General features: G+C 33.4%; 1 long non-coding RNA gene across 1 annotated transcript; it reads left to right on the forward strand.

Annotated features, from left to right (window-relative positions):
• Positions 1-19,667: 19,667 nt before the first annotated feature.
• LOC142622656 (uncharacterized) lies at positions 19,668-20,723 on the forward strand. The gene is made up of 2 exons (XR_012841940.1): positions 19,668-19,749; positions 20,097-20,723. It is a non-coding gene; the product is annotated as an uncharacterized LOC142622656 (long non-coding RNA).
• Positions 20,724-22,909: the final 2,186 nt, after the last annotated feature.

Below are 22,909 nucleotides of genomic sequence, written 5' to 3' on the forward strand. Positions count from 1 at the left end.
AATTGGAATGAAGATTAAAAGTGTTCCCAAGTACTTCTAATCTTTTTTCTTGAAGTTCTACACACTAAGGTACGCTATCTTGTTTTTAAATTCTGAAATTTACATAGTGTATGTTATCAATCATGTATGAAATAGATCCTTATTTATTGCTTCCACTATGTGTTTTGTATGAGATACAAAACCAGTTTTTCCTACAATTTTGAGCAGTATGGTTAACAAGATGGATTTCAAGTGCTTGAAGGGTTTTTTTGAAAAAGGGTATGGTGGTTCATAGCAAAAGCAGCTTGAAGGTTATCAAGAATGAATGTAATAGGGTTTGGAAGCTCTGTGTAAACTCCACTGTGGAATTGTAAAGTTTTTGAAAAAACTTCTTGCAAAGAAATAACCATGTCACCACTAGAATATGTCACCTCTGCCGGGACAAATTCTTGAAGGGATATATTGCACTACTGGGTTTTACCCTAAAAGATGCACCTTCATGCATTGCAAAAGGTTGTCCCATTGAGAGCCTTTTGTCTTGAGGATAGCACTGTGCAGGTGCTTTCCCCTTGTTCCTCTTCTCCGCCAAAGAAGTCATAATATCCCACCTACTGGCGGTATAGATAAATTTTATCCACTTATTAGTGATGCTTATATCAGCAATATACTTCTTAGCAATACGCTTCTTGTCCTGCCAAGAAACATTGAAAATATTAGAATAAACAGTAATGATAAACATCTTAGTATTATGTGTATTACCTATAAAAACATTTGTGAAGTGTTTGAAAGAACCCATTAGTGGTTCTTGAAAGAGCACATTAGTGTCAAATCGTGTAACATGAGGCAGGGTAACAATATGTTTTTTCTTATGCCAAAAAGTATTTGGAGAAGCAGAGTAAACATCCTCAATCAAAATTTTTTGGAAATTATCAATTTTTGACTACAACAATTTATTAGAAAGTTGTTCAGCAATTTTCTTGTATCTAACTTCTTGCTTAATGAAGTTTAGATGTTTGGTTTTAGCACGAATTAGATTTAAAGCATCATCAGTATCAATTTCAAACTTTGAAGCAAATTAGAATTTTACTTTCTGTCCAAAAGGATCAATAGTAATTCCATCATGTTCAACAAGAAAGGGTTACAAAGCATTTATAAATGGAAGTCCAAGAATCACTTTATTAGTCATGTTTTTAACCAGAACAGAGGGAATCTTGAAGCAAACAGTATCATGACAGGCATGAGCATTATTCAATTCATATTTAATCTTCATTTGAGTACCATTAGCAGATTCCAATCTTTCAATTGATTTTTCAAAATATTTGGAAGGGATCAATCCTTCCTGGATGTAGTTCATATCTGCACTAGAATCAATCATAGCAATAACATTGAAATGATAATCATGGGAGACAACAATTTTAACTTTTGTAAACCATTTTGGGGGAAGCATTTTGTTAACAAGATTAAGTTGAGAATCAGTGAAAATATCACCAATACCTTTATCATAAAGAAGAGCTTGTTGACTGAATTCATCTCCATCTTTGTGCTCGTCTTGGACATTGTCAAATTGATTTTTATCAAGGTTTTTATTAATTTTTAATAGTAACAACTCTTGTTTAAGATTATTGTTATCACTTTTAACAATTTTGAATTCATTTTTTAATTCAATTATCTCTTGTTTGACAACATTGATATGATGTTGGAGATCATTAACAATTAAATCTTTGGGTTTCTTTTTATTAAATCTCTCCAAGGTTTCTTCAAAGCTTATTGTTGATTTTAGTTTTTTTAACATTTTCATCTTTTATTAAAATTTTCTTAAGCTTATTGAGATACTCTTGTTTTAATTCAGGGTTCTCAATTTGGCTTATCAAAGTAATTAATAAACTTTCATTTTCTTCACTTTTGTTGAGAACATTAACAGTTTTTATAACATTACAACAGGAATCTTTGCAACCAATTTTCATCAGGTGAACTAGAAGATTCATCAGTAGACTGATAACAGGAATCAGATGAGGAAGAAAAGTCCTCTTCCGAAGAATCAAACGAATTGTTTGATTCAAGGATTTGGAATAATTCTTCTTGATCTTTATCATCAATATTTAACATGTTAAACTTATTTTTTAACTTACCAGGTTTTTGCTTTGAATCTTTACTGTAGTGTCCAGGTTTACCAAAGTTAAAACATTTGCCTTTACTTGATTTTTTTTTATCATATTTTTATAAAAATATTTTTCTTTTCAGCATAAAAATCATTGGGTTTAGCAAAGTTGGTTCTGTATTTTTTATATTTTTTATGGTTATAATTTTTGTGACTTTTATCAGGTTTTTTCCCTTTTTGCCTGGAAGGAGCAATAGGGGGCAAACCATATTGTTCACAGAAATTACCCATTTCATATTTAGCTTTTCTTTTATTCTTTAATTGACATTTTAACAATTTTTCATCATTGCACATATTAATACCAAGTTTTTTAATAGTGCTTAAAATATCACCAAAAGTTAAATTATCATAATCAATGGAATCATTTTTACCAATCAACTCTTGTTTTACCTTATGAGCAAAGATAGGAGGCAGACCATCAATAAACTTTTTCTTTCTAATAAGGCTTGTAGCAATCTTTCCAGAGCATAACTCTAGAAATGAAAACATCTTGGTACCATCTGTAATCAGTGGGGCATCTCAAATTGTTCAGATAATCAGAAATTTGAGATGAAATATTAGATGGAATACCAACAAAATTTTTAAGAATAGTATAAATTAAGGTATTAATACCATCAGGAATACCTTTACCAATACTTTCATTAAAAATAGGCAAACCTTCATCATTCTTTTTGACAGCATATTTAATAGATTCTTTGGAATCTTCTGTGAGATATGAATCCCACCATCCACGAAAAGTGCTAGAAAAACCAGTAATCAGAAGGTCAACAATTTCAGGGTGGTCAAGATTATGGTTATTCATATAAGCAATTCCAACCATAGACATATGACCCATTTTATTAATTATTTCCTGTTTAGACAAACCATCAATATTCCATTCATAAATTTTATTAGCAGAAACAGAAAATTGGGTTTGAAAAGGTCTTTCTTCAAACTGCATATCAGGAGGGGTAGGTTTGGAATACCGGTTTTTTTGTAAAAGACACGGGATTGGGTTTTCCAACAAATCTTTTAATTTCTCAACAATCTCAAGAGTTTTAGCCTGAGAAGTTTTAAACTTTAACTTTTCGTTTTGACTGGGTAAATCAATGAAAGATATCTCAAGTTTTGAAACAACAGTTTTTTCAACAATTTTTTCTTCAATACGGTCAAGTTGTTGATCAATAATATGCAAGGATTGATTTTTAAAATTATTTTGTTCAATAACACTAATAACAGGAGTTTGATCATCAGCAATTTTGAAAAGGGAGGCCTTTACTTCAGTCCCTTTACAGCTTACAAGAACTGCCTCAAGAGGCGGATGGCTAGACCTAATAATGGTTTTATCTTCTTTAACAAAATTTGATTTCTTTATCACATTCAAATGATGTTTTGAAACTTCATCCTTTGAAACATAATAGTTTTCAAGAAAATCAAAAAAAAAAATGTTTTATCAATTGATTCATTTTTTCCTTCTATTTCCTTTTAACACGATCTTTTTCAAACTAAGCAAAAGTACTTTGGTAATATTTTCTTTTATCTTTGTTTTTTGCAGAAACAAATTAATTATACAAAGAAACCATATCAATTTCAAAGCTCTCATTCAGAACATTTAGAACTCTTAATTGACTTTGGTAAACAGGGGTTTCAATAGGGGGAAAATCAAAAATAGATGGACAAACTGATCCAGTGTCTTCTTCTTCTTCATTAGCAGTTCTGTTATATGGAGAGGAAGGTTCAGGTTTAGTAGAATAAAAAGCAATGCTAACTTAGGAGTTATTACTTGAAACTCCTTTTAGCTTTAAATTAGGTTTCTCAAAATTCTTTTGCAAAAATTCATTGAGATCTTGATCTATTTTTGAAATACTTTCAAATCCATCAAAGGAATGTCTTCCTTCGTTGATCCTCAAGGGTTGATTGTTTTGAAAACTGTTTTGAAAACTTATTTTAACAGTACCATCAAGATATTGTTAAATATGAGTGAGATTTAACTCATCAAAAGCAAGTTTAGCAGGAGGGGATTCTTGTTCCAACAACCATTCAGTGGGAAGCTTAACATCTTGCCCTTGAATCATCTTTGCCCTTGAAACATCAGTAGTTAAATATTGGATTAACATGGTTTTACGAGCAGGTTATCTATTTATCCTAGCACCAGGATTCAATTGAGTACCTAGAAGTCTATAATAAATGCGTTAAATCAAAGTAAAAGGCTTGCTGCCTTCTTCCATGTTATAACTAGATGAAGCAATATTCAGTGTTAAAGCTTTAACAATATTAGGATCATCCAAAGCAAGAGTAATATCAGGATAACATTTAAAATATACAGGACCATCATATAAAGAAGCAGTAATCATACCAAGAATGCTATCATTAAAGTTCTTAAATCTAACATCTCTTAGGCACATGAGAACATAAGCATTTCTAGCTTTTCTAGTGAGTGGTTTAACAGAAACTTGAACAAGACCAATATGCAAATAACTGAATTTTTTAGCAAGAAAATCATTAATATTTCTTTTAGAAAAAAAGCAACATTTTTCATGAATTTTTGAAATAGAAAATGTTTGTTCAGCAGTCCTAACTTTATAAGCAGAATAAAAAGTATTTTCAATCCAACTAGTCTTGTAAATAGTTTTTGTATCAATGGGATATTCCATTTCTGGAAATCCGGAAACTCATTTTCTTCATTAGTGTGATCTTCCTCATTTACAATATCAGGAAGACAACCAGTCCTGGAGCTGACAGAGCAATTGGATCTCCACAACCTATCCATACTATCCTAGGTTTAACACTCAATTATCATATTTTTCTTAACACTGTTGTATTTCGTAACACATACATTAATCAACCCTATACCTCTCATGCCCTACACGCTCTCCTAGCTCAACGGGCCTTACTGTTCAGTTTTGGGAATCCACTTTACGATAAGGGTGGCGCCAACGATGGTAAAAAGGGATCACAACAAAGGAGTATCAAAGGTTCGGGTAGACACAGCAGACGACAGAGAACACAACAACACTATCACCGGCCAGGAAAGAATGGCTTTGATACCACAAAGGGGGCCGGAACACAGCGCTGAAGGCGAAAGCACAGTAATAATATATTGAAACAATGTAAAGAAAGTAAAACCAGCCAAGGAGGAGGTAGTGCAAAAAAAATTAATGTTGACATGGCATTATTTAAATGCTAAATAAATTTTTTTGTTGATGTGGACGTGACATGGATGTATGGCTAATGACAACACGTCAGATCAATCATTTAATTTTTAATTGTAAAGCCTGCCAATAGAGTCTGTTTGCCACATGAGTTTTCTATTAGTAGGTTGACGGCAGGGACCACAATATAATCAATTTTTGTTTTTAGGGACTGGAATAATAGCAAAATCAAAATAGGGACCAAAATAAGAATTGACTAAAAATGTAAAGACCAAAAGTGTATTTTCGCCAAAAAAAAAAAAAAAAGGTAGAAGAAGATACATGTATGCACATTTTATTTAAGTAATAATTTGGAGTAAAAGACAAATTTAATAATTGGATAAAGTAAAATTTTTCGGCTGCATGCTTTCAGTTGTCAATTACAAGGAACTTTTAAAGCGATTTGCAATGATTTCATATCTCTTTTTTTTTTTCTTTTCATTTTAATGTTCATTGTTTCATGATTAGGTACTGTGATAATTTTTTCAAAAGACATATTTAGAATTAACTTTGTGAAAATGAAATGAAATGATGAGGTAAGTGAAATCAACAATTTATTAAAAGCTCCATTTAATGATGTATTAGACATATTAGTAACATGGTTTTGAAAATTGGACAGTACGGTCAAGCCGAAGCTGGAAAAAATAAGAAAAAGAAAGAGCATTTGCCATTTTCTCTGTTGAACTTTGTCTTTTTATCTCTCATCCTCACCACAAATCCGAAAATGCAGTCCAAAAACACACAAGTCCACAAAAATAAAAAAGAAATGAAAAGCACAAACCTTATCTTTGCCCCTTCTTCTGTACTACAAACCCACATATTCGTAAATTAAATTCATGTACTGTTCTTCTCAATGACCAAAAAAAAAATTCATGTACTGTTATTGTAAATTAGGATTTATATTATAGATTAAATAAATGCATATAATATTATATAAATTTATAAAAAAGTGTACAATACTATCTAATTGCATAAAAATATATAATGTTGTAGACATTCATTTTGTTTATAATATAAATCTATTTTATCTTGATAGTATAATGTAAACTAATAATTTTATTATTATTATTATTATTCGCAATTAATAATAATATTCTGTTGATTTTTGAAACACCATAATGAAAGTTATGATATAAAAAATACATTTAAATGATGGTCTCTATATTTATTTGAATTATTTTAGTCAGTTTTTCTATTTATACTAATTTATTATATTTATCTATATCTAAAATAACTATTAAATTAATTGTGACATCATCACAGTTCGACATCGGTTTGACCTCAGTCCAACCTCGAAAACTTTGAACTTCTTCTCTAGTTCTTTGAACGGTCCAAGTTTTAAAACCATAATTGGTAAGCCCTTAAGGATTTATTCCAAGGAGGTAGGCCGACAAGTTGATTTACGCTGAGGACATAAGCTGACAAGAGTTGCCAGTCAAACACGTAAAAATTTGATTTTGGCCAAGCTGTCATCAACAAACCCAAAAGAGGCCGTCCTCAAACTCAACGGACCACCAACCAAACAACACCATTGGACGCTTGTCCAGTTTCTTCATGACTACCTATATCACAATGATAGGCCAAAAATGTATTGACTCCTTGTGATGAATTAACCAATTAATTAGCCAAGTGAATTAATTAGGTTCAATTACATGCAATGAGCGTGGTAGCACAAACAAATCACCAAAAACCTAAATGTAGCGGAAATTAAATTTGACACGGTGATTTGTTTACGAATGGGAAAAACCTCTGAGGCAAAAACTCCACTGGGTGATTTTAAGGTCACCACTTCCGAGAATCCACTATTATCAAAACAAGCGGTTACAAGTAAAGGAATCTCAGTACCTTATACCAACCTACAGTTGAACCCTTACCCCAATACCCAATTGAACTTGTTCTGTACTGACAATCTCTCCTTGTATTGCACGGCTCCCAGTACGTGACTAACCAAAAGATGCGCGGATCCCAGTACGCGACTTGATCACCAACTTGAGAAGGATGTTGGCTGCAAAGTTCTTTTGTTCTTCAACACATGAAGATCATGAAGTTGCTCGGTCACAAAACCATACGGTGTATAAACACAGCAGCTTCTTCAAGAACTAGGGCAAACTAGGTTTCCAGTCACAATTGAGAATTATGCTCTTGTGCAATTATGCTCTTCGCTGTGTCACCTGATATGGCCCTTAAAATAATCTTTATATATGTTTAGGGTTGTGAGAAAAGAAAACCCAAACACATACTCAAGGATTGGATGAAAAACAGTCCAGAAAACTGAGTTTCATAAACCTCGATAGATAGCCATCTATCGAGCTAGCTGTCGAGCCACGGGCTTCAGCAGCATTTAAACCTCGATAGATACTAGCTGTCGAGCTTTAAAATCCAGCACTTCATTACTTGATTCTTGGATAGACTTGCATGGCTTCAATACTTGGACTTGAACTCTTGTTCCTTGAAGTATTAAACACACCCTAGATCTATCCAAATACAAGTAAAGTGTGTTTTGTCAAAGGATTAGCCAATACAAAAATGTTGACATATGTTCCTAACATCCAATCACATATGTCCTAACACATAGAATCCCAAACCAAATGACAGTGTGCTCATCCAGCAAATCATTTTTAACCAAGCTGTGGTTTGTCTCCGACCCAAAGAACAAAATCTAAAATAATTAAGAGGCTTCTGCAAAGGCTGCAATTACACGACTAGCTCCAAGGATTCACCTAAGAGAGGCAATATTCTAGTTATGAGTTATCTAGATAAAACATGCCTAATGCCTTGTCACAACACCTTGAAACCCAAGCCGAGGAGACAACGACCCATGCCTAGATAAAGATTACATGAGATGTTACTTCCATTTGTTTTGGTATTCAGTCCAAGCTACTTTGGTGGTCAACCCAGAATAAACAAAAACAATGCAGTTTGATATTACTAGGTGCTGCCACATAAGCCCTAATCACATAACTTATCTTGTCAGTGATGTAGTTATATGCAAGGTATTAACATAGGATCCTAACTTCCTCAGTAATTCTGCCAATCCAATCAGCGATACAAAATCTTGTCATGTCAATATAGCAGGTGTCACACCAAGCTATATATTCAAGATATTCCAAACTGAGGCTTTCAATTTTGGTTTTTGGGAGGATGTTAGACATATTATGGCCTAAGTAACCCAAACTAATTGTAAGCCCATATACTTGTAAAACAAACATATTAACTTTAGGTTAGTTTATGGTTAGCCTAGGTTAGTCAAATATTATCTAGTTAGTATATAACTTATATTAGGTTCATTGTAACAGAAGTGCTTGATATAATATAATATGTAATTGTCAAGGCTTTTTAATTGTAGATGTACGTAGGTTGTTAGACTTAATCGGCGATTCTAACCTTTTACCCCTATTTTTAAAAATATTTGGCAATATGCCCCTATTTCCAAACTATTTAGGTTCGTGCTCCTGTTTTGAAACTCAATTTTCTCAAAATCGAGTTTCAATGAAAAACTCGATTGGTTTAAAATCGAGTTATGCACAATCAAACTTTAAAAAAAAAAAAAAAATTGCATGGAACTCGAGTTCATGGAGCTCAAGTTCCATGAAAACGCCGCAATAGGTCTTATAAAACCTAGTTATAGGTTTGGGGTGATCAAACTTTAAAAAAAAAAAAAAAAAAAAAAAAAAAAAAAAAAAAAAAAAAATTTGCATGGAACTCAAGTTCATGGAGCTTGAGTTCCATGAAAATGCCGCTATAGGTCTGATAAAACGCAACTATAGGTATGGAACTCCAGCTCCATAAACTCGAGTTCCATGCAAATTTTTTTTTTTAAAGTTTGATCACCCCATACTCGAATTTCTACCAATCGAGTTTTTTACTTGAAACTCGATTTTAATAAAATTAAGTTTTGAAACAGGGGCACGAACTTAAATAGTTTCAAAACAGGGGCATATTGCCAAATATTTTTAAAAATAGGGGTAAAAGGCTAAAATCCCTGACTTAATCACATAAACCTTTGTGTGTGTTCTCTTTTTCATGCTTCCACTCCACTTGTCGGCCCTAACCAATGATGTCATTCCTGACATCATCATGCCATGTCACCCATCACATGTCCAATCATCACCATGTCAGTTGTCTCGCCATGTCATCTATCTTAGCTTACCTGAACTTACTCTACGCAGACTACCCGTATCTGACCTGTGGAGCTTTGACCATTGACTGGCCTTTGATGATGTTGACTTTGACCAATGGTTGATTTAGACTTTTTGCATTGACCTTTGACCAAAAGTCAAATTTTTTAAAAATGGCCTACCTTGCTCAATTTTTTCGTAGATTCTGATTTTGGACTCCATTTATTCATTTGAAGTTCCAACATCACTCAATTGGTCAATTTAACATTATGATTTCTTCAAGACATTCTTCAAGGCATTCTTAACGGATCTTCTCAAACTTACCCAACCTCAAACTTTTATCGAGCTTCTACCTTGAGCTTGAGGAGGGTGTTAGTGATATATTAGATATATTAGCCCATAGTATAGGCCCAAACCCACTTAATTTATGTGCAAGGCAAGTCTCCTACTTATATTAGAAATCTAGGGTTTAGTTTACTATATATACTTATATTATGGTCCATTGTAACACATGCTTTGTATTACACTCTTACATAATAAAGATGTAGCCCTTAAGAGTTTCCTTAATGGACATAAACTGACAAGGCTAAATCACGTAACCTTCATGTTCCTATTCAATGCTTACTCTTTCGCATCTACTCTAACATACTCAAAATGGTCCACATCAATTCTAATATTTAACAAGTCCAATCATGCATTGTAGATTGTAATTTTTTAGTTATGTTGTAGCTTGTACTAATATTTTTTTAATCCAAAGTTTTTAAGACATTTGAATTCAACTAGTCTACTACTTCAAAAGTTTAGATTTGTCGAAAAAATGCTAGAATTAATTTTTATAAAGTAAACTAAAAGGCTATTTTAGCAATAAAACCACCAAAATGCATGCTAGTCAAAAAAAAAAAAAAAGCAATGGAGCTATAGTAAGTTGTCAAAGATGACAACTTAGAGCATTCACAGTAAGGAAGCTATAAAAATAGCATTTAGTAACTTAAAAAGAAATTTGATCTATTTTAACAACTCACACCTAACATTAAAGACTATTTTGACATTCATCTCATTAAAATAATATAAAAAACTTATTAAAATAAAATAAAACTTCCCCCACAAAAATTCACAGCAACCAGCTACCATAGACATTTCACCACCACCACCACCACAACCACAACCCACCGAAAAACAAAAACCCAAAACAAAACCACTGCCACAACCACAACGACAACCACCATTGTCAACAACCCACCACAAAAAACCCACCAAATCAGACCATTAAAATTGGCACCACCGATACAAACACCAAAATCTGATACAAACACCAAATCAGACAATTCAACCCACCAAAAATCCACCATTAAAACCGGCACCACTGATACAAACACAACCAAAACCTACTAGCACCAAGACCCACAAAATCAGACCCACAAGACCACAAAATCAGACCCACAATTGAGCCATTGGAGCACGGCCAACCCAAATCTACAAATCTGAGCACGGTGGTACCTCACAAATCACAAAATCGGCAACCTAAACCCAAGAATCCGATCTCCACACTAATGCCCACGAATCTGATCTTATTTTCACGCCAATGTCTACAATCCGATTTTACATGGGCTAGGGTCGGAGCCGAAAGGAGAGAGTAGAGGAGAAGTGAGAGTGGAGAAAGAAAAGAAAAGATAGAAAACAAACCTATGCGTGTGAAGTGATTTATGAGCATGTGGAGAATAAATAAATACTTTTTGTTATACCATCCAGCTATAGTGAGCTGCTAGAGACACTCAAAATTTTTTAGCTTTACCTTCTTTGCTGTAGTGTGTTTTTTGGTGTTTTGGTTGCTAAAATCGTGATTTTGAAACCCAGATTGTTCATTGAACCGTAAAAGGGAGAGGTTCAAGGTTTTTGAGGTCGAACCGAGGTTGAACCGGGGTTGAAAAATGATGATGTCATAATTAATTTAATAATTAATTAAAGCCTAAATATAGATATTAAATTTATAAAACTAGCAAAATTGACTAATATATCTATATATATGAGGAAATTTTAATTATTTTCAAGCATATATTTAATAATTAAATAAGAAAGTTAATAAAATAAAATAATAACCATGAAAACATTAAAATTTATGATTAATTTTTGAAGTAAAGTTAAATATCTTTGAAGGATTTTAATTATAATTTTTTTAATTCCTTGTAAGAGATGGATAATTTAATTAAGTAGAATAAAATTGTGTTAAGTTGTTTTTATATAAAAAAAAATTGCTAAGGGGTTGGACCGCACGGTTCTTGCCACCAGTTCGTGTGGTCCAACCCCGGTTTTAGGGTTCACAGAATTAACAAAAAATCCAGTTCTTTATGCTTAAAAACCGATTTTCATCCCGGTTCCCAGTTTTCACGGTCTGACCTCCCGGTCTGGTCCAGGTCTGAAAACAGTGGCTAAAATGACTATTTAGTCATTTTAGCAATCTTGTTATGAGTGCTCTTACTGTAGCACAAAGTTAAAAATAAAAACCAATATTTTATTCTGTTAAGGACATATTTTATGTAGTTGGCTAATCTTTTGACAAAACACACTTTACTTGTATTTTGGTAGATCTAGGATGTGTTTAATACTTCAAAGAACATGTTGTTCAAGTCTAGTATTAAAGCCATAAAGATTGGACCAAGAAATAAGTGAAGAAAAAGTGTTCACTAAAGTTGGACAGATAGCTGGATACCTGTTGGACACCTATGGACAACTGCTCGACACCTCTATCTATCGAGGTTTAATGAAGCTCGACAGCTTCTCGATCGATCGAGGTATCTATCGAGGTTATGGGAATTTAGATTTCCAGATTTGATTTTCGGCCCAAGTTTATGTATTTGTGTAGGGTTTCTTTTCTCACAACTCTAGATATATATATAAGGCTTATTTTAGAGGCCGTCACATAAGAGAATACAATGAGAACTTATGCCAAAAGGTGACCGAAGCCTTATTCTCTCTAAAAGAAGCTACTACGTCTTTACGCCTTAGGGTTTTGTAACCAAGTGCTTCTTGATCTTCATTGTTAATGAAGTGAAGAACTTTGCAGCCAACATTCTTCTTTCTTAAGTTGGTGAGTGAGTCACGTACTGGGATTCGTGCAAAGAAGTGAGTCACGTACTGGGATCCGTGCATCAAAGGGTGGCGTTCATATATTGAAGAGTTCAGAGGTTCTGAAGCGGTAGAAGGTTTCTGTTGTGAGTTCATCTATGGGATTGTAGAGTCTAGGGATAAAGGTTTTGTACTAGATCTGAAACTTCTCTTTACTATAGTGAATTGCTTTTCGGGAAGGTTTCCCTCCAAGTTTTTTACTATGAAACTGGTTGGTTTTATTGGTTTTCCTGAGTCATCATATCTTGTCTTATTTACTTTTCCGCTACTTATATTTGACTTGATATTAACGTTTGTTTGTTTTAACAAGTTTTATGCATAATAAATCTAATTAACAACTTGAGTTTAAAACTTGTTAATTCTATCAACCGGGGTCTAATTTTCCCGATAAGTGGTATCAGAGCAGGCACACTCTGATTAGGTTTTAATCATTGTCGTGTGATCCATTAACCCCTGTTGTCATGGAAACTCTTGATTGTTTTGATTTGCATGATCTTGTGTTGAATGATGATGATGATTTTCAAGATGCCTATTGTAAGCTTTATAATATTTGTATGAAATCTCTTGAATGTTCTACAAAATTAAAAGCTAAATTTAAAAAGGTCAAGCTTGAAAAAGATGATTTGATTGCAAAATTGGATGAAGCCAATAATTTGAATGAGAATTTTAAAAAGCAAATTTCATCATAGTTGGACAAAATTAAGAGTTTGGAAGAGCAACTAGTTGAATTTAAAACTGAAGTTGAAAAATTAACCAGTGCCAAACTTGTTGTTGAGCCTAGCTCAAAAGAAAAAGATTTTTGTATTCCTCCATTTAAAAGGAATAATGAAGAGTTGAAGGCTAATATTGCTAGGATAGAAAAAGGTAAACAATTTGATGTTAACGCTGAAGTTTCTAAACCTATGTCTAAAACTCCTCCCAAGATGAAAGAAAAATCTGTTTTTGTCCCCACTTGTCATCATTGTCACATTGTTGGTCATATTAGGCCAAATTGTCCTAAGTTGCGATCTCTATCAACCTTTAAGGTTAAACCTCCTTCTAAGGTGCCGAGTAGTTCTAAAACTACTCATGTTTGTCACCATTGTGGTCGTTCTGATTACACTCGTCCTAATTGTTTCAAGTTGTTTCCTCATAAGTGAGTGTCCAATATGTCTCATCTTTTGTCTAAAGGCTCTGTACCTATTCTTGGTGAGTTATTAAAAGTTTTAAGTTTTTTAACTCAATTTCAGGGAAATTTTAATTCCTCTATGTCCTTTAGTAGCCATACTAGGACACGTGCCTTTTCATCTTCACGGCCAAAGACTCGTGCTGTGTGAGTGAGAAATGAGCCTAAGACTTAATTGTCTTTTCTGTTTGTCCTCTGCTTTAATTCTTTCTATCTAGAGTAGGACTCTCTTTGCTTGTTTTCATGCATTTGCATTTTTATATCATGCTTTCATGCATTTGCATCTTTCTTTCATGCTTTCATGTTGTTTTTCTGTTTTTGTTTGGTTGTTTAGTTTTTATTTTGTTTTATTTTCAAAATAAAAAAAAATTGAGAAAAATTGAAAAATACAAAAACAGTGTGTGTTTGTGTACATCGGTTCTTGTGAACCTTAAAATGGCCATTGAAACAGAGTTTTCTAAACTTTGTATCTCTTGTAGCTTAGATGAGCATTCTTATGCACAACTAAGCAAGTGCTGTGTGGCTCTTTGTTTGTGATGAGTAAGGTTAAGTGATCTTTTGTACTTAACACTTGTATCACTCTTTTTGATGGGAAGGACTAGAAAATCCTAAGAGAAATGGATAAATAACCAACTCACCATTGTTACCCGCCAATCATGAAATGACATCTGTATGGTTCGGCATAGCAAAAGTGCAATGTCAATGACATCTATATGCTTCAGCATAGCAAAACTGCAATGTCAAAAACTTAACATAATTGGGTATTTCTTTTCTCTCTTTTATATACCCATGCATGGTTTGCTTAATAAAAAGAAAATATGCAAAGAAAATAAAAGCAAAAAAATAAAAATAAAAACAAAATAAAAATGCTTTAAATATGATTGCAAACATGTTTTCTAAGAGATGTGGGAGTTATAGGATGTACCTCAAAGATGATAGTTCCCATCAAACAGTTATGATTGTGTGTGAGTTAAAGTGATTTTCTCATATCTCAAATCGTCATAACATAGAGACACTTATGCATTCTTGCGATATTTTCACACACAACACGCAATATTCGTTGCTACTTTTGATACATGTGCAGGTACAATGTGATTTGGCCATCACAAGGTTTACATGTGTTGATGTATACTCACTAAACTGTCTTGACTTGTTTTTGAAATATAAAATCGGTTAGACTTGTTAAGTGTGTGTGTGTTTTGGGATCCATGTGCTTAAAATTGTTGTTAAGAGATGATTTTGAGATTTTAATATGTTGATTGGATCATTGGTTGAGTTGCATGAGTGATTGCATGAGTGATTGCATTCATGTCTGTGTTTTTCCCTTCTCGAAAAATTGTTTTTAAAAGCTGGCTCGACACCTCCTCGATACCTGGCTGTCTGTCGAGCTTCTTAGCTTTTTCTTATCGCAATCTCGACATCTTCTCGACACCTAGTGGATCGATCGAGAAAACTTCTGTCCTCTCGATAGCTTTTCGACACCTGGTGGATCGATCGAGCTTCTGTTCTCGTGTCTTTTCTTTGTTCCTCGACACCTTATCGATAGCTCTATCTATCGATGTTGCTTTTCTCGACACATTCCTCGACAGATGACTCGACACCTCTCGATCCATCGAGATTCTCTTGCATGCATTGTTTTTCACATGTTTTGCATGTTTCTCTTATCTTGTCATCCATAGCATCTTGTTTCATTACATTCATGCATTTTTATGGATTCTTTGTGCCTCCTTAATCATCCTTGATCATCTTTATGTTTCTCGGGTGAAGCTTTCTAGTTTTTTGTACCCATTGTCAATCGTGACAAAAAGGGGGAGAAATTGGAGACTTTGTGGTTTCTTTCTTTAAGATTCTATAAGTTAGAGGGAGAAATACATTCCTTTGTAAGGGGGAGATGTGTTTCATCTTGTTAGAGGGAGTGTTTACCTCCTTATTGTTGTAGGAACTACTTTTAGCTTCTTGTTCTTGTACCTTAGGTCTTGTGACCATGTATGACATACATTGGACTTATTCTCTTTATATGTTTATGTATGTTTTCTTCATCTATCTCTACATGTGTTGTTTCTTTTCTCTCTTTATACACATGTTTCTTTATTTGTATGCAATCTATTATTTCTATCTCACATTAAGATGCCTTGATGAGTTTTGTTTAAAATGTTTCAGAAATACAGGTTGTCAAAGTCTTCCATGCCATGAATTCTCTTCTTGCAAAGTTTTTCAAGGGTTTGTGCTAGGATAGATTTTATTGTATTCAACAAGTGAGTATGAGTTGAGTGATTTATGACTTCTCTCATATGTTCATTTGTTTGTTGTGGTTTTGTCATGGATTGCCAAAGGGAGAAATTGTTAAGGACATATTTTATGTAGTTTGCTAATCTTTTGAGAAAACGCACTTTACTTGTATTTGGGTATATCTAGAATATGTTTAATACTTCAAAGAACATGTTGTTCAAGTCTAGTATTAAAGCCATGAAGATTGAACCAAAAAACAAGTGAAGAAAAAGTGTTCACTAAAGTTGGACAGATAGCTGGACACTTGTGGACACCCGCGGATAGCTGCTTGACAGCTGCTTGACACCTCTATCTATCGAGGTTTAATGAAGCTCGACAGCTTCTCGATCGATCGAGGTATCTATCGAGGTTACGGGAATTCAGATTTCCAGATCTGTTTTTCGGCCCAAGTTTATGTATTTGTGTAGGGTTTCTTTTCTCACAACCCTAGACATATATAAGGCATATTTTAGAGGCCGTTACATAAGAGAATACAAGGAGAACATATGCAAAAGGTGACCGAAGCCTTATTCTCTCTGAAAGAAACTACTGCGTCTTTTGCACCTTAGAGTTTTGTAACCAAGTGCTTCTTAATCTTCATTGTTAATGAAGTGAAGAACTTTGCAGCCAACATTCTTCTTTCTTAAGTTGGTGAGTGAGTCACGTACTGGAATTCGTGCAAAGGAGTGAGTCACGTACTGGGATCCGTGCATCAAAGGGTGGCGTTCATATATTGAAGAGTTCAGAGGTTCTGAAGCGGTATAAGGTTTCTGCTGTGAGTTCATCTACGGGGATTGTAGAGTCTAGGGACAAAGGTTTTGTACTAGATCTGAAACTTCTCTTTACTATAGTGAATTGTTTTTCGGGAAGGTTTCCCTCCAGGTTTTTTACTGTGAAACTGGTTGGTTTCATTGGTTTTCCTAGGTCATCATATCTTGTCTTTTTTACTTTTCCACTGCTTATATTTGACATGATATTGATGTTTGTTTGTTTTAACAAGTTTTATGCATAATAAATCTAATTAACAAATTGGTTTTAAAACTTGTTAATTCTATCAACCGGGGTCTAAATTTCCCAACATATTCCACAAAATTGAAATAAAGCAAATTGGTGGTTGTGGTTGTTGTTTATTGGGTTGGGTATATTATTTTATTGTGTTAAATGTTAAAATAAAACCATTGATGTTGGGTGTTTTGTAAAGTGTGGTGTTAAAATAGAAAAATTAGTGTTTTGAGTTGTTAAAAGCTATATTTTTTAACAACCTTGAAGTGAATGCTCTAAGCTTGTACATGTATAATAAAAAAAATACTAAATTTTAGCCAGTTGAGACCAAATTCATCCACATCAAATTACGTAAAGTTGTAGAAAAATTCATTATTATTACAATAACCATGTAAATTTACATTGACACAATTCATTTGCATTTAGTTTTTTATTCTCTCTTTATGTATTCCAAGGATAAAGGAAGAGGGTGGATGATTATTGTCATGTGTGAACAAAGAAAAATAATTTAAAAAATCAAGAAAATTTATATTTCAATGAAATGTAGTGTAAAGTAGATAAATTGATGTGGTATTTTTTGAAAAGTAAGTATATAAAATAGAAAATGTGAGTTTTTATGCTAAAAAAGACAATTTTACACGAACTAATGCGAATGCTGACAATGTTTTACAAATTCCTATGGATTTATCTATGCCAAAATCATGCTAATCTAATTGCTTATCAGTATCGTTAGGTTCTAAGTACTTAGAAACTAATGTATTAGAACTCTAATGTGTATTATTGGCAAACCATGATCAAAACAGGTGTTTAGTCTTGTTTTAGACTTGCTCAAAGTATGTCATTTATGTAAAGTTGGAATCGAGTTAACTGCAGAAGTTACTGTGTAAATCTGCCTGGCTCAATCGATCGAGAATTAGACTCGATTGATCGAAAGTCGTGCAAATTGTTTATTTTTGCAGAATTTTCAACTCAGCCCTAAGCGCATATGACGTGTAGGATTTTATGTTTTGCCCTAGGTATAAAAGGCAAACCCTAGTCACGTTTTTGAGGTTGCTCATGTTGCTGTTTGTGTGAATCTCTTGTGAGATCTAAGAGGTGCTTGCCTTCACACAAGTTTAGGATTATCGAGAAGGAGATTGCTTCAAGAGCTTGATGATTATTCAGTTGCTGCCATAAGAGCTTAAAGATACACAAGCGGGAGTACTTGTACTTGCTAGAGAATCCAAGAAAGAAGGAGTTCGTGGTCTCAGAGCTTGCACGTGGTCGTGTCAGTAAGTTTTCTACTGGTGGGTAGCAATAGGATGTTAGTAGTCTAAATCGCTATTGTACAAATTTCGATTCTTTCATAGTGGATTCAGTTTTACCTTGAGGATAGCTAGGTTAAATCCTCTCCAGGTTTTTTACTGGTTTGGTTTTCCTGAATCATCATATTATTGTGTTTTTTATATTTAATTTCGCTGCTTTGCATGATATGATTATATGATCGTGTTAACCTAGATCTGAAATTTGGACTAAGTAATAACTTGACTGATTAACTAGGTTAATCCAATTATACTTTTAAGGTGTCTAAAAAACTTTACAAGTATATCCATTAAAACTCCCAATTAAGCTCGATCTTGGCAAGCTTGTTTAGGTGGTAAGTGATTTCTAGATCAGCTTAGTTTCTTTTACGAAACCTTGCACGTAGAATGTTGAGTCAATAGTCGTAAATTTGTAATAGACTCTAGAATGCTTGATATTACTATTGACTCTAAAAAATGAGAGCTATATGTGTCAATCTGCTTAATAAATGAGTCGGGGTAAAATTAGGAAGTTTTCACAGAATTAATAAATGGATTAGATTAGGATTAACTTTGCCTTTCTTTGAACATGGCCCACATGTAGCACCCATATTTTAAAAATGTACTGTATGGAACTTTATTTAGACTGTGGGTATAATTCAAATAGATGGTTTAATTGGATTGACAATTTTCAACCAGTACTATTTCAATTATTATTTTTAAAGGGTAAAATATAGTTAATAGCTTTGAGATTTTGGTTAAATAGTAAAGTTTAAAACATTTCAAAATTGACCAATTTAGTCCATAAATTCAACTTGGTCTCTAAACTGTTGCTCATTTTCTCCCCCCTCTTACAGTAATTAGAGATAAAATTGGTCACTTTTAAAATATTTTAGACTTAAGTAACATTAGCTCAAACGATATTTTACTCTTAATAAAAATTGGGTTGTGTTTGCAATAGATAGTTTTCTTTAATATCTATTCAAACCCTAATTGAGTACCACTTGAACCCCTACGTTGGTTATTGGAATTTGGGCTTCTCTTTTAACACTACTTAATTTGTTGCATATGATGCAGTTTATATGCATCTCCTTTGGTCAAGTATTGTCCTACGCATGCGCGTGTTTATGGTTCAGTTTCTTTCGGTTGAAGTTTTCACTTTTGCTTCTCATTCGAAAGTTCGTCTTATATAGCACACAAAAAAAATAAAAAAATAAAATAAAATAAACAGAAAAGGACGGTGAGAGAAAGGTAGGGTGTTTGAAACTTCGTCTCAAGGTATCAAACAGTAATACGTGGTCGAAAAGCAATGCGTGTCATCTTTCTCTAATTATTCCAAATGTGCAATTTAGTAATTTTGACACTAAATTATAGTATTTATATCTTAAGTAAGAAACCCTAGTCACCTTTAAATATTGTTTATATATAGTACTTTAATTAAGAGGCTATCGAAGATTTCGGAGAGAGGAGATCAAAGATTCTTAAGGTAAAGATCTTAAAATTCTATTATGCAATTGATTAAACACCTTTTCCTAGTGGTATCTTAGGACTAGATTGATACTTTATATTTTGTGTACCGTACCTAAGGTTTTGGGATTTTGTTTTGGTATTTAAATTATTAAGTTAGTTTTGAATTTGAGATAATATATTTCAAGAATAATTATTACTCTGTAAATGGGAATTGGAACTTTGTAAGGTGAAATACTTGTAAGTGTTCGCCAATGACAATCGTTTGGTAGTAAAACTTTTAAGATCTTCAACCCTAGTTGCACCTTAATTTGTAAGGTGAATACTGTAAATCTTCATATTCTGTTTGTGATATATCCTTTGCAGCTTTTCTTAGAAAGAAGATCATATACTTTGTATTCTATCCTTGTCAATGAAAGCAACCCACCTTCTTCTTCCTAAGCTTTCCTGCCTGCCATCTTCTTTTACAACTCGGCATCAAAGAAGGTGTGTTAACTTAACTGTGGCGGCATGTGGAGAAGCGAACAGACGAGACTATTGGGGTAGGCTGGTGGATGAGAACATGATTATGCTCCGGTTACGGATTAAGGAGATGAAAATGATGGAGACAAATTACCAGCCACCTTCAAACTGGATGGAGTGGGAGAAGCAATACTATCCGCGTTACAATGAGGATGTTTGTGAAGCATTAGGGTTGCTGCAACGTTATTTGATGAATATGAGGCCAGGTTTGGCTTTTGGGGCAATTGCACTTGTTACATTTAGTGTGCTCATATCTACTTGCATGGTCTTGTTCCATGCTATAGATATTTCAAAGAGAATCCTATGAGTTTCTCAAAAAGCAAGTGGTGTTTGATTGTTTCAACTCCAGCCCATCATTTGTAAAACTAGTTAGTGTTGATGCTTCTCTAATGGAAAAGAACACTGTAAAAGAGCATGATTTTTAAAGGGGACATAGCTAATTCAATAGACAAATAATTATTTCTGTTCTTATATTTGAGATTTGTTGTCTTCGTTCTTGGGGGTATTTGATGAGTATTCGTTTCAGGTTTAGCTAAACCCTAGTCGTGATATGAATTTTCATGGAGCTACTTACTTGCATATAGTTTGCAATCATTTTATAAATATTTCCCTAGCTCCACTCTGCCCCCGGTAGTGAAAGCAAGCAAGCGCTATGATGTTTATATTGAAACCTAGAAAGCACAGGTGCGGCTCCAAGGCCGCAGCACCCGCACCGGACTCGTGGCGACGCTCCTCCGACATGCTGATTCGCCTTTTTTTTTTTTTTTGTGCCGACAAGTGCTGATTCGAGCCAATACAGGCCAATTCGCTCCAATTCCGGCCTATTCACGCTGATTCCAGCATAAATTGGCCGCAACTGGCTGAAATTTACTGAAACTTGCTGAAATCATGGCCGAAATACATGCTAAAAAATATAATAAAAATAAACTTATAGGTTGTATTCTAATTTATGAATATCATCTTTTAGTTATTATCTACTATTACTCTTAAATTGGTATATATTTACAATTATATGAAAAAGTATGCTTAGTAATATATAGAAAATATAAATAAAAATATTTTAATAATTTTTTAATCTCCACACCCCGCCGCACCTTCACCCACACCGTAATTTTTCAAAAATTGTCAAGTCCTACACCTGCACTTGCACCCGCACCCGCACTCGCACCCACATCCAAATTTGGAAACGCACCCGTGCTTCATAGATTAAAACAATTTTCATGCATTTATGTCAAATTGTGTGAAGACAACGGCCATGTCCACAATGGTGTTGTTGGGTTATATCAAGTTCATGAAGAAAAGGACTGCACTGAAGCTAAAGCAGCAGCTGCAATTAAGAAGAAATCGAGTCTGCAGCTGATAAACAGAGAAGAAGAAGAACACTAACAAACGACAAGTAGTTGGTTATTAGTTAGTTATAAATGACATGTAGCTTAGTTCATTGTATATATGCCTTTAGTGAAACCACGTGCCTCACGTGCTTGTATTAATTTTCTGTTAAGTCAGTTTTTCTGTTAGTTTAGGCGAGTAAGTTTGTTTGCTAGTGGTTGTGAGTGTCTCTCGTATATAAAAGGGAAATAGCTTGTAATTTAGTCGAATTCAATGAAATCATTTTCTCCCAATCTAGTTTTTGATAGGTTGCAAGTGTAAGTGAAGTTTCACATTATATAATGATGTGAAGAATAAATAGTTAATATACACTAGTCTCATCACACACGCTTTTTTTTTAGCCAAAAGAAAAAACTCTGTGTTTTTATTTTTTATATATATAAATTTTATTTTGAAAATTTAATTTATAAGTGGATAAAAAAATTTGAAAATTAAGAGAATGGTCCTATTTTTTAAATAATGTTTTAGTGGGAGTTAGAATTACATTTTTACCGAATTGTCCTTTAGTTTTGTTTTTACTTAAACATAGAGATGTAAGGGTATTTTTGTACTAAAACATGAAGAATCTAAACAAGAGAAGCCTTTTAAATAACAGTATAGATAACACAATTGAGTACACACCCATTGAATTTAGGCCTTATGAGTTAATGTGTATCTCTTTATGTTATGTTAATTACTTAAGGGAGATCCTTAAGATGTTTATATTGAAATCTTGAAGGGAAACTGATTGACCCTTAATTGGCTGTGAATTAATCAAAAAGGGGATTTTACTTTTCCTAAATACCTTGAATTCGGGGATGAATTGTGGATAGAGGATACGAAGGCTGTAATGAAACCAAGAAGGCCGTCTTGACCTTTAAGATAGGGAAGTAATTGTGTTTTCTAGCACATACATACATATATATATATATATATATATATATATATATATATATAGTAAATTCTCTCCTAAATAAATTCATACCCACGCTAAAACACTACTTCTATTTCTACGTTGAAATACTATACCATGTTCTTTTAAAAAAAGGAAATTACCCAACCACCCATTATTTTGTTTCAAATTCAAAGTATATAAAAAAAGCACTCCTGACACACCAAAACACACCCCACGTTCATTTAAAAAAAAAAAAAAACACTCCTCATGTTGAAATAACATTCTCCACTCACTACAAACAAAAACTTCTTGATAGTTGAACTTCTCACAAACACGAACTCCTCCCAGTAGTTTATAAAAAATAAATAATAAAAAAACTCTTCACTGCATAATG

Source organism: Castanea sativa, chromosome 1 (assembly GCF_040712315.1).
Source record: "Castanea sativa cultivar Marrone di Chiusa Pesio chromosome 1, ASM4071231v1".
NCBI classification, from domain to species: Eukaryota; Viridiplantae; Streptophyta; class Magnoliopsida; order Fagales; family Fagaceae; genus Castanea; species Castanea sativa.